Source organism: Hyla sarda, chromosome 3 (assembly GCF_029499605.1).
Source record: "Hyla sarda isolate aHylSar1 chromosome 3, aHylSar1.hap1, whole genome shotgun sequence".
Lineage (NCBI taxonomy): Eukaryota > Metazoa > Chordata > Amphibia > Anura > Hylidae > Hyla > Hyla sarda.
The window spans coordinates 320,883,848-320,897,247 of record NC_079191.1 but is presented as its reverse complement, the minus strand read 5'-3'; the positions used below and the strand labels follow the sequence as shown (position 1 = coordinate 320,897,247).

Below are 13,400 nucleotides of genomic sequence, written 5' to 3'. Positions count from 1 at the left end.
ACTGCAACTCACAACGTGCACTGACAGACCATGCATGCTGGGAGTTGTACTTTTGCAACAGCTGGAGGCACATTGGTTGGAAAACCTTCAGTTAAGTTCTGTTATCTAACTCAGTATTTTCCAACCAGTGTGTCTCCAGCTGTTGCAAAACTACAACTCCCAGCATGTACTGATCGCTAAAGGGCATGCTGGGAGATGTAGCTATGCAACAACTGGAGGTACGCAACTACAACTCCCAGCATGGCGAGAAATCCGTTTGCTGTTTGTGCATGCTGGGAGTTGTAGTTTTGCAAGATTTAGAGTGCCACGGTTTTGGAAACCACTGCATGATGATCTCCAAACTGTGGCCCTCCAGATGTTGCAAAACTAAAAATCCCAGCATGCCCAAACAGCAAACTGCTGTGTAGGCATGCTGGGAGCTGTAGTTTTGCAAGCTCTAGAGGGCCACAGTTTAGAGATCACTGTATAGTGGTCTCCAAACTGTAGCCCTCCAGATGTTGCGCCACACCAGGGAGCCGATCACCGGGGCTGATCGTCGCCGCCAATGGTAAGTGGACCTCCGGCACTGGTCACAGGACAGTTCCCCGTTCAGCCCGTACTACTGTGAGTGGGCAGAACGGGGGAACCGAACTTTAACCCCCCACCCCCAATCTGCTATTGGTCGGTCGCTTCTGACTGACCAATAGCAGGGATATGCCACCTCACTCCTATGCCTTCAGGGGGATCGTGGGTGTCTTGGACACTCCCGATCCCCCTTATTTTCCGGGTCACCGGAGACCCGTATGACCCAGAATAGACGCAGATCGCCAGTCTGAATTGACCGGCGATTTGCGGCGATCGCCGACATGGAGGGGTCTCAGGAAGCCCCTGGACATTTGCACGGGATGCCTGCTGATAGTCCTTAAGCACCAGGGAGCTAGGGTGTACCCATATGCCCTGGGACCTTAAGGGGTTAAATCAGTGTATTAATAATAACGTGCATGTGTGAATATGTAAAATACCTTTTGATCTATGTATTACTGTGATATATCTTTCTGCATTTATGAGAGGATGGAGCATTTCCCCTGGAGCATGATGAGCTCCTCTCCTACCCCCCCCCCTTCCCTGTAGTGAGGTCTGCACAAACATTTTTACATTTGCAAAGTTTTTTGCCTAAATACATGCTCTATATAACTCTAATACAGCCATGTGAAACTAAATGGTGCAAGGACAAAAGAAAAACCTGCGTTTTGTGTAAAAAAATATATATATAAATGTTTACATTTTCACAGCCTTGTAACCAAAATGCATGCTTTTAATAACCCTAAAGCAGCTATGTGGAACCTATATGATGCAAATACACAAGAAATAAGTACATAAAATGACCAAAGAGAAACCATTTCACATGTAAATAATAGTATAGCACCCTGCATTGCTTGTCACTGTGCATGTAAATGCTTCTCTTCTTACAGACTGCAAGCTGCCTGCATCTTGTCTATGCTATGAGGAACAGAATGGAGATAACCACACTCCTTTTAAAAAAAAAAATTTTGATGGACCAAAAAGGCTTGATTTTCAGGGTTTGCTTGCAAAATTAAAAAGACAGAGACCCCTAGTGGCCATTTTTTTAAACCTGTTTTTCACATCTTTAGCGATCAAATTTTTTAATAAAGTATATTAGGAAAATGTTTAGTTTGTAAGGAAGTATTAAATGGAAAAAAAGTTGTTTCTAACAACAGTAACACAGCCATTAATTTGGAAGATTATCCTGTATCAACAACTGTCTCTTTGACTTGAACTACATCACTGCTTAAGAGCAGTAGTAAATCTCTAAGCTAAGAAACCAAAATCCCACCAAATTCTTCCAAGAAAATTAATATGTGTTTATATTTTCTTGGTTGCCAAATAGTCAAATTTTTGGCTTAATGTAGACTTTTGACATGAACTCTCTGACATACAGTGATTGGACAAGCCATGTTGATGTTCTAAAATCATCTACCATTTCATAGCAAAACATTCCATTATCTTGCAAGCTTTAGATCACAGGATTTTGGTTAATCAAGGTCCAGCTGATATAACCGCCAAAGAAAACAAACTAAGAACCTTTATACATATAGTAGCAAGCATATAAACATCTGTGTTCAGTGTGTCCTTTCTGAAATCTTTAGTGCTCATGCGTATTTTGGAACATCAGGGGTCCGTAATATGGATGTTGAAATACAGCTGTACTAAAGCTGTCTTTAAAGGGGCATTTCAGTTTCATGTTATAACCTGTCTACAGGATAGGGGGATAACGAGCAAATAGATGAGGGTCCAACCATAGGGCCCCCCTCTGAATACGAGAATGCAGGAAAATTGTAGTCCCGCATTCTTAAAGGGACTTTCAAACAATGCCAACCTCTTTAATTCTTCATGGCTCCCATGATATCTGTTTACAGCCACTCAGTTGTAATCTCAGGATTACCAATGGATTTTGGGTCACACTGTACAGCCCAGTGTCAGAAAGCTGGGTTTGGGTCCGAGATCTTGGGTCTTCCAGCAGGACAATGACCCCAAACATACATCAAAAAGCACCCAGAAATACATGGCAACAAAGCGCTGGAGAGTTCTAAAGTGGCCAGCAATGAGTCCAGATCTAAATCCCATTGAACACCTGTGGAGAGATCTTAAAATTGCTGTTGGGAAAAGGCGCCCTTCCAATAAGAGAGACCTGGAGCAGTTTGCAAAGGAGAAGTGGTCCAACAGTCCGGCTGAGAGGTGTAAGAAGCTTATAGATGGTTTTAGGAAGCGATTGATCCAAAGGGTGTGCAACCAAATATTAAGTTAAGGGTGCCAATAATTTTGTCCAGACCATTTTTGGAGTTTGGTGTGACATTATGTCCAATTTGCTTTTTTTTCTCTCTTTTTTGAATTATTTCCAATACACACAAAGGGAATAAACATGTACATGGCAAAACATGTGTAACTGCAATCCTTTACTGTGAGAAATACTTCATTTTCTTGTAAAATTTCAGGGTGCCAACATTTACAGCCATGACCGTATTCCTTTTTTTCTGGGATGTAATGTGACCAAAAATTAAAAAAAAAATCCCCTTTTTTGGTATTATTTTCACGTCTACACCACTGCCTCAAAGGTATCATTAACATTATAAAAAAAGTTTATTTGCAAAATGAGCAAAGAGGGATGGGAAGCTTATTCACTTTTTTTTACATTTTGTATGTCCCCACAGGAGACTATTTATAGAAATCTTTTAATTGTTCAGTACTATGCATTGGCATATTACTAATCAGTATAATCTGTGATCTTCTTCTATGGTCTGCCAGGGTAGGTAAGTATAGAAGCAGCTTTGGCCGCCTCGCATCGGGTTAGATACTGGTGCCTTAGCTGAGCTCACCTAACCACCAGCCTCCACCATGCACCATTAGTCACACCCCTGACATGTTGCTGGGTTATGACATTACTGTATGATCAGTGGGTGTTTGAACTTTGGGGCTATCACCAGGACTGTATTTGCAATGAGGCACCCAAGGGTCTGTGCCTTGGGAAGCAGTGTTGAGAGGGGAAGCAAAAAAAAGGCATACTTTGGATATATCTGCTAGTACCATTTTGTTGTTCTGGAGAGAAAAAAAAATCCTCTTTGCATGAATCCACTTGGGTCAGAACAGTTGCACATTTTACTTGCATGTTTGCAGATTCAGCAGATTCTCTATGTTGTGGATTTGTCATTGATTCAGTCGGACTGCCTAGGATTGCGGGGGCAGTAAATAGAGCCCTGGGTACCACTGAAATGCAGGGGATGCAGCTAATGTCTTCTGAGTTTCCCTGTACAGCAGTGATTCTGGACACACAGGCCCTGCCCGGTCGCCTGGCTATGCAGTGAGCTGGTGGTGGTGTTAAACCCCCATTGATCATAAAGCGATAACATATCCTGGTGATATTCAATCACTTTATTAAATGGAAAAGCCCTTTGAACTTTTCATTACAAGCAAAATAATGAAAATGATTAAAGTAAAAGTAAATAAAGAATTTGTCTTACTTTTCATTGCCTAATGAAAGGCTTTTCAGTTTTCCAATATTCCTTCTGTATCAACGCCTCACATTTTTACGATTTCGGCTCAGTGCCAATGACTTGAAACCTTAGTGTTTACCCAACAACAAAAACATGGTTTCAAATGGCAGGAAATGTTTAACTCAAAATGCAGTTGTGCATATATACTGGGGGAGCAGATCCTGCCCTTGTAGTCCATTGCTAGGGTCAATCCCCAGCATAAAATGCATACAATGGAGGATGCCTACAGAAGACTACAAGTACCACGATGGCATCCTACACCAGATAAATGGTGTGGGTGTGTAACAATTAGAATAATACAATACAGGAATTTAAAGGGGTACTACCGTGCTGACAACTTATCCCCTATCTAAAGGATAGGGGATAAGTTGCCTGATCCCCTAAAGGATAGGGGATAAGTTGACCCCCGCGATCTCGCACACAGCACCCCGCTCTCATCAGGCCCAGGAGCGAACATCGCTCCGGGTCTGATGACTGCCGATCACGGGGCCGGAGTATGGTGAGACATTAGCCAGTATATCCTTATATAAAGGACATACCTGAGCCCGCACACCAACGCCACTTGAGAAACCTTGGTGTGGTGTGCGGGCTCAAGTATGTCCTTCATCTAAGGATATACTGGCTAATGTCTCAGTTTTAACATCAGTTTTGAGGGTTAGCCAAGGTAATTGTGTACATCTACCACAGTAGTGCACCTAAATTCCTCCATGTTTACCAATGGATTAAATTCTTTCCTGATCATGTACTGATCACACAAGTACATGGCTCCTTAGGTTTTGTTCACATATGCCCAGTGATTCGGCACCATTCCAGAAGGGAATGCTGGATGTCACCAGCTTGAGCTTTTGTAACCAATGTCCCATCTGTTGCCTCATAGGCAGAAATTGGGGACCCGCCACTGGGGACCCCCACTATCAGGCATCTTATCCCCTATTCTTTGGATAGGGAATAAGATATCTTAGAGCCGGAGTACCCCTTTAAGTATCAGGCATATTTGCCATCCAGCATGCAAATGCCAGATTAAAACATGCTGCATGTAAGGTTTTTGATATGGTGAATCCACACTGAATGGCAAACATACCAGATGGACCAATTTCTGCCTATGAGACAACAGATGGGACATTGGTTACAAAAGCTCAAGCTGGTGACATCCAGCATTCCCTTCTGGAATGGTGCCGAATCACTGGGCATATGTGAACAAAACCTAAGGAGCGATGTACTTGTGTGATCAGTACATGATCAGGAAAGAATTTCATCCATTCGTTGGATATTTTATCCCCTATTCTTTGAATATCGTGATCTTTCACGCAGCACCACGTTACCATCAGCCCCCGGAGTATGTTCGCTCCGGGTCTGAGTACGGCCGATCACGGGGTCGGAGTATTGTGACATCATGCTCCGCCCCCTTAATGCAAGCCTATGGGAGGGGCGTGACAGCTCTTTCTTTTCTCCTCTTTTTGTTGTCCATGATTAGTGTGGCACACACAGACACAAAATGCAAAGACTAAGTGAACTTCTCTCCTTTTTATCTGCTTTCAGGTGTGATTTTTATATTGCCCACACCTGTTACTTGCCCCAGGTGAGTTTAAAGAAGCATCACATGCTTGAAACAATCTTATTTATCCACGATTTTGAAAGGGTGCCAATAATTTTGTCCAGCCCATTTCTGGAGTTTGGTGTGACATTATGTCCAATTTGGTGTTTTTTCTCCCTTTATTGGTTTAGTTCCAATACACACAAAGAGAATAAACATGTGTATAACAAAACATGTGTTACTGCAATCCTTTTCTGTGAGAAATACTTAATTTTCTAGAAAAATTTCAGGGGTGCCAACATTACGGCCATGACTGTATAAAGTGATCAAAAAGTCACACACACACACACACACACATATATATATATATATATATATATATATATGTACACACACACACACGAAAGTGCTACCAATAAAAACTCCAAAACACAGTGCAAAAAATTTGCTCTCATTGGAAAAATAAGAAATTTTAAAATGGTAATTTTAGCTCCTAGGACACCAAACCATGTTACCATACATGGTCACCCCATTCCATAATCCCAGTAGTAGAACCGCTGTGATGTTCCCTTGTAAAGGCCTCTTCATGGTGCTGCCCATGTGGTCCCCAGACCAGTGTCAAGTTATTGCAGCTGAAAAAAGAAGCAAGAAGAATTGGAGCAAAGCTGCACTCACCCACTTAGAAGTCTTTGCCAAATGATTCTTTATTTCCGGTGTTCGTACCGCACAGGCAATTGTATAGTTGGATGTGCGGGGAGCGAGAGCCGAGGCTCTCAAGTGCAGGGGTGTACCACTAGACACTACCGTCTAGTGGTACGCCCCCCCACCCCCCACCCCCCGCACTTGAGAGCCTCGGCTCTCGCTCCCCGCACATCCAACTATACAATTGCCTGTGCGGTACGAACACCGGAAATAAAGAATCATTTGGCAAAGACTTCTAAGTGTGTGAGTGCAGCTTTGTTCCAATTCTTCTTGCTTCTATATTGCATCCTACTTCTTTTTAAGCTAGCACCCCCACCACATCAGCCGGGATCCTCATTTATTCATGAGAGCTGTTTACACGCATTGCTGTAGTGCCTGATTACCGGCACCTGCTTCAAAAGCAGCTGAAAAAAGCTTGACACATCGCTGAAGAGGACACACTCCATTCCAGCCTCTAATGCCATCTTGCACTGCACCATGATAGCCTTCGAGAGCAGAGGCTTGAGGTCAATGGAATACCAGTACATGCACATCAGGCACATAGCGCGATGTTGTGCAAGTACCTTGTGTTGGTTTGTGTAGATCTTTTTGAAAATCCAAGGCTTGGTATCTGATGTCCAATTTCCCTAACAGTACAGAATAGATCACTATGAGCCATTCTTCAAATCTGATGACCTGGCCATGCAGAGGTTTACCTCTATGCACTTCTTGCTGTCATTCCAGTTAGTTATTGGTCTCTCAACCACATGGATACACAATTTTAAACAGTGCTGACATCTCAGCTTACAAACTCTTCCCCACTGTGATAACTGGCTCTCGACGAACTTGAGGCATCACACAATCATATTTTACTGACAATTTGTAAAGTTTCATGTGGCTGAAAAAATTGCTTTCGACCTGACATTTATACCAGTGAAGCCCCTCCCACATGCCACAGATTGGAAGTAGGGGGTTGATAATTTGAGCACTTGCTACTTTATTGATTTGCATAATACTAAGTTTCTTCCTTAAAAATTATACTTTGGGGCCCCGAGCTTCAGGTTATGCACTACTTGACTTAAATGTTGAATGTGTAAACAAAAACCAACTAACCCAGAGTCTTATCAACATGCTGCTAGAAAATTACAAACATGCTGCTAGAAAACATGGTGTTAGAAAATTATACAGATATGTAAATTATGTAAAATCCTAAGCCTTCCAGTACTTATCAGCTTCTGTATATACAGAGAATGCTGTGTAGTTCTTTCCAGGCTGAACACAGTGCTTTCTGCTGCCACCTCTGTCCATGCCAGGAACTATCTGAAGCAGGAGATGTTCGCTATGGGGATTTGCTTACGCTCTGGACAATTTCTTAGGCAGACAGATGTGACAGCAGAGAGCACTGTGCTCAGACTGGAAATAACTACACAACTTCCTCAGGAGCATACAGCAGCTGATAAGTACTAGAAGATTTTTAATTAGACATAACTTACCAATCTGTTTAACTTTCTGGCACCAGCTGATTTGAAAATCCCTTTAAGTATGAAGAATGGAAACAGTCCAGTTATGTTAATCAGTCTCCTTGACATTAATGATTAAAGACTTTTATACATGAGACCAAATGAATAAGACAAAAATTTGGCACATGTTGTTTCCAAGGTATTTAGTGTAGCATGTTTAATGTACATGATCTCCAAGTGTCCTTATAGAAATAATACAGGGTTTGGATAGAAACCAACTTCCTGATGCCATATCCTACTAATAACCTGCGTTTTGCATGGAGAAGTGTTTCCATTCAGATGAAACCTACATTATTTTTAACTGTACAGCAAGTATTCTGTGTCTTCAATATCTAAGGAAAACCAAGCATGTGCCAACAGCTGGAAACAATCAACAGCCACATCCAACACTTGTTCTGCATTAATAGTTCTTCTTTTTAGAGATTTGTAGTCAGTCTTTACTTCAGTCAACAACTAAATTGCAGTCAATGTAGTAATAGGATCCTGATTGGTCTACATATAAAATATTGTACAAGAAAAATGGGTATATAAAACCAATAGACATGATTGGCAAATATACAGTTAGGTGTACGGAGAGGTTATAACATCATTTATCTACGTAATTTAAAACAACATTTGTACATCTTGCTATTCCATAATGTTATTCAGAAGAAAAAAACCTATTAGAATAAATCTATGCATCAATTTTCAGTAATTTAATAACACAGGTAGTAATATTTTGGTATGGATGTCTTGAAATAATACTAATAACTACAAAAAAAAAACATAGCAAGTAACTAATTTCTCTGGACCAGTGATTCCCAACCTAATTACCATTGGGGGTTTGGGAACCCCTAAATCAGAACGAGTATAGAAAGATATAAAACATTCTATTATTCTTGCCTACCTTCTCTGTTTAAGGTATAGACTAGAAAAAAGCTTGTAACAAACTGAGGCTGTGGTGAATGCCTAAAGTGGTTTTTCCATCTTTTAAAGTTATCCCCCATCCGCTGTACTTAGCTATCTTTGGCAGCTCCCGTAGAAAAGAAATAGAACAGCAGGACGCATGTGTAACCCACAGCTCTATTCAAACAGGAGACTCGTGTCCCCATTCTCTAGTATGTGGACTTTCCCAGCAGTCAGACCACCAGCGATTAGATAGTTGTCCCCAATCCATAGGGGATTACTTTGCAAGATGGGAAAACCTCTTTTACAACTGCATTAACCACCCTTGAGCTATAATAGCATCAATTTAACAGATATACTGTATCATGAGCCATTCATGGCATTTCCATGATTTATCCAATAAACCTTATAGCCTATGGGTGATAGAACAGAAAGCATCTATTTAATGGATACCTCATGAAACACTCATAATGTATAAGTGGCATACATCATCCATACATACATCATCCCTAGGCTACCATGAAAAAAAAAAAACTATTGTATACCACAATGTATGCATTTTATTTTTTTATTTTTTTTTACTGGACACCATTTTGGCCTTCGGACACTGAACAGTTTACCATACGTGGTTGCTAAATAGGATTAAAATCCCCATATTTTCAATCCTGAGTGGAAACAGACCATTAGACATGTCTTTGTATTGGCCATTATATATTTATACATAGTGATTAGATGGACCCTAAGCCACTATTTTAATAATCTCATTAGGTACAGTAGTCCACCCTTGTGAAAGTACGGAAGTACATAGACTTGCTTGATAACCATTTAAAGGAAACCTGTCATCATTGTCATGCTGCTTGAACCACGAGTCATCAGCATAGTCCCTGGGGGCTTCTGCCTGCCCCACCAGACTTCATTGATATAATGGATATTAAAAAAATCTACACACCCCTTTTAACCCCATAGGGACTCAGCCTATGTTCACCTTAAGGACTCAAGTTTTAGCATTTTTGGTTTTTCCTCCTTCCTTTCTAAAAATCATAACGCTTTAAATTTTGTACCTACAGACCCATATAAGGGCTTGTTTTTTGCGACACCAATTGTACTTTGCAATGACATTACTTATTTTAGAATATAACCTGCGGCGAACCTGTTTCTACGCAGTGCAATATTTGGCAACAATGACACCTTATCTGGGTCCAAATGGTTACAAGGATACCCAATTTATGGAGATTTTATTATAATACTTATAAAAAAAATTATAAACTACATGCACCAAAATTAGTATGTTTAAAATTGGCATCTTATGACCCCTATAACTTTTTTATTTTTCCATGTACGGGATGGTATGAGGGCTCATTTCTTGCACTGTCATTTGTAGTTTTTATAGGTACCATTTTTGTTTTGATGGGACTTTTTGTTTGCTTTTTATTAATATTTTTATGGTATATGAAGTGACCAAAAATGCACAATTTTGGACTTTGGTATTTTTTTATGTGTACGCCATCGACCGTGTGGTCTAGCTAACCTAATATTTTAACAGTTCAGACATTTACGCACGCGTCCGTACCACATATGATTATTTTTATTCTTTATTACATTTTATTTTAAAAAAAATGGGAAAAGGGGGGTGATTTACACTGTTAATAGGGAAGGGGTTAAAATGAACTTTTCTAAAAAAAAAAAAAAAAAAATTTACACTTTTCTTTTTAGCCCACATAGGGGGCTAAAACATGCAGTATTCTGATTGCATATACTGATCAGTGCTCTGCCATTGCAAAGCACTGATCAGTGTAACCGGCGCTCTTCTGCTCCTGCCTGCTGCACAGGCATGGAGCAGTAGATCGCCGATCGAACAACAAAGAGACAGGTGAGGACCCTCCCGTCATCCGGTAAACTGATCGGGACATCGCGATTTTTGCGCAATAGTCCCGATCAGCTCCGCTGAGCTTCCGGGATACTTTTACTTTTGTTTTAGACACCGCAATCAACTTTGATCGCGGTGTCTAAATGGTTAATGCCGGGCATCGGCCCGATCGGCTGTGCCCCGCATTAGCTGTGGGTCCTGGCTGCCCGTAGCAACCGGGACCCGCCAGGTTTAACCCGTTCTTTGCTGGTGGGAACGGTTTAAACCCGGTAAACGGGGCTAGGGCGTACAGGTACGCCCCGAGTCCTTAAGGATCGGGGATGCAGGGCGTATGCATACGCCCTGCATCCCCAAGAGGTTAAAATGCCAGGTTCTTGTGATGTTAAAGAATAAGGCAAATATAAAGCATGTCAGTACTTTTTCCACCTTTTAATGTGACCTATAACATGAACAATTCAATCACAAAACAAACTTTGTGAGGGATGGGGAAAAAAACCTCACTAAAACCTGCATAAGTTTACATGTCTTTAAACTAATATACCTTAAAATATTCAGTTTTTTGGGGTAGAAGTCTAGGAGCATAGCACATCTTGACATGGCATTATTTGCCTACTTTTCCTTGCAAAAAGAGTATCAAATCTGTCAGATTGCGAGGCCAAATCCAAAATGTTAATCTGGTGAAGCCATGCTTTTGTGAATTTAAATGTGTGCTCTGGGTTGTTGTCATGCTGTAAGGTGAACTTCCTCTTCATCTTTCTAACGGATGCCTGAAGGTTTTGGGTCAAAATTGCCTGGTGTTTAAAAGGAAAACGGTCACCTGTTCAACCGCACTATAACCCAATACACCAGGTTATAGTGCGGGTGAACAGGAGACCGATGCGGGGTCTCGGACTGCTACACCTACTTCAGCCAGAACCCCGAGCCTCCAAAGGCCCCCCTTCTTCCTGCGCTCACTTCCTGCGCACTGAGGCAGTCTCGCCAGCTAGATTTAAATATTCATAAGTGCCGGCGCATCACCTGTGGGGAAGGGGGGAGGACAAAAGAGACCGCACAATGACTCATAGTTTGGGCAGTACAAAACACGATGACAGGTTACCTTTAGTGTTTGTCAGCAGAAAAATATACACTGGTCAAAAAAAAAAAAAAAAAGGGAACACAATGTAACTCCAAGTCAATCACACTTCTGTGAAATCACACTGTCCACTCAGAAAGCAACACTGATTGACAATCAATTTCACATGCTGTTGTGCAAATGGAACAGACAACAGGTGGAAATTATAGGCAATTAGCAAGACACCCCCAATAAAGGAGTGGTTCAGCAGGTGGTGACCACAGACCACTTCTCAGTTCATATGCTTCCTGGCTGATGTTTTGGTCACTTTTTAATGCTGGCGGTGCCTTAACTCTAGTCGTAGCATGAGACGGAGTCTACAACCCACACAAGGGGCTCAGGTAGAGCAACTCATCCAGGATGGCACATCAATGCGAGCTGTGGCAAGAAGGTTTGCTGTGTCTGGCAGCGTAGTGTCCAGAGCATGGAAGCGCTACCAGGAGACAGGCCAGTACATCAGGAGACGTGGAGGAGGCCATAGGAGGGCAACAACCCAGCAGCAGGACTGCTACATCCGCCGTTGTGCAAAGAGGAGCAGGAGAAGTACTGTCAGAGCCAAATGACCTCCAGCAGGCCACAAATGTGCATGTGTCCACTCAAATGGTTAGAAACAGACTCCATGAGGGTTGTATGAGGGCCCGACGTCCACAGGTGGGGGTTGTGCTTACAGCCCAACACCGTGCAGGATGTTTGGCATTTGCCAGAGAACACCAAGATTGGCAAATTCGCCACTGGCGCCCTGTGCACTTCACAGATGAAAGCAGGTTCCCACTGGGCACATGTGACAGACGTGACAGAGTCTGGAGATGCCGTGGAGAATGTTTTGCTGCCTGCAACATCTTCCAGCATGACCTATTTGGCAGTGGGTCTGTAATGGTGTCGGGTGGCATTTCTTTGGAGGGCCACACAGCCCTCCATGTGCTTGCCAGAGGTAGCCTGACTGCCATTAGGTACCGAGATGAGATCCTCAGACCTCTTGTGAGACCATATGCTGGTGCGGTTGGCCCTGGGTTCCTCCTATGCAAGACAATGCTAGACCTTATGTGGCTGGAGTATGTCAGCAGTTCCTGTAAGAGGAAAGCAATGATGCTATGGCCTAGCCCGCCCATTCCCCAGACCTGAATCCGATTGAGCACATCTGAGACATCATGTCTCGCTCTATCCACCAATGCAACGTTGCACCACAGACTGTTCAGGGTGTGGCGGATGCTTTAGTCCTGGTCTGGGAGGACATCCCTCAGGAGACCATCCACCACCTCCATCTGCCCAGGCATTGTAGGGAAGTCATAGGGGCACATGGAAGCCACACACACTAGTCATTTTGACTTGTTTTAAGGACATTACATGAAAGTTGGATCAGCCTGTAGTGTCCAAGTTTCCACTTTGATTTTAAGTGTGACTCCATATCCAGACCTCCATGGGTTGATAAATTTGATTTCCATTAATCATTTTTGTGTCATTTTCTTGTCAGCACATTCAACTATGTAAAGATGAAAGTATTTCATACGATTAGTTCATTCATTCAGATCTAGGATGTGTTATCTTAGTGTTCCCTTTATTTTTTTCAGCAGTGTATTTTCATTCCCAGGGAACGCCTGCACCCACCTACAAAACACAGTTTAGTGGAGGATAAAGTATTTCCATTTTTATATTTGCCCAATATGTATTAATTGCTTTGCCTGTAAACATAGTAAATATCTATGAACTTGTTGAGTTTGCCACCCCTGCTGACAAAATGAAGAGGTTTCATGGA

General features: G+C 42.1%; 1 protein-coding gene across 2 annotated transcripts in view; it reads right to left on the bottom strand.

Annotated features, from left to right (window-relative positions):
* The window catches only part of FNDC1 (fibronectin type III domain containing 1), a 182,719-nt gene that overhangs the window by 168,093 nt on the left and 1,226 nt on the right, over positions 1–13,400 (bottom strand). The gene's annotated exons all lie outside the window — the stretch shown is intronic.